The sequence below is a fragment of the Buceros rhinoceros genome, unplaced genomic scaffold, assembly GCF_000710305.1.
Source record: "Buceros rhinoceros silvestris isolate BGI_N320 unplaced genomic scaffold, ASM71030v1 scaffold2140, whole genome shotgun sequence".
NCBI classification, from domain to species: domain Eukaryota; kingdom Metazoa; phylum Chordata; class Aves; order Bucerotiformes; family Bucerotidae; genus Buceros; species Buceros rhinoceros.
In genome coordinates, this window is record NW_010391099.1 from 63,554 (window position 1) to 63,818 (window position 265).

At 44.9% G+C, this 265-nt stretch overlaps 1 protein-coding gene across 1 annotated transcript in view; it reads left to right on the plus strand.

Moving 5' to 3' along the window:
• Window positions 1-265, plus strand: part of DOCK10 (dedicator of cytokinesis 10) — an 85,272-nt gene that overhangs the window by 29,996 nt on the left and 55,011 nt on the right. The window lies entirely within an intron of this gene.

Consider the following 265-nt stretch of genomic DNA (forward strand, 5'->3'; position numbering starts at 1 on the left):
TGTGTGCGTTTGCGTATTAATGTGCTTTCACTGTGGAGGAAAGGATTGGCTGCTCTGTTTTACTGCGCTTTTCACGCGGCTGTAACTCATTCCTCCACATAATAAATCCACGTTCACTTTGGACGAAGCCCAGCTGAAATTCTAAGCCTGAAGAAACTTGAAACCTTACACAGATTGGAACTGCTTGTGCTCTGAGCTGAATCAAAGCCATGAGTCTAAATGCCTCTGAATCTTGGGGAAGCTCAGAGCTAACTGAAGGCTTTAG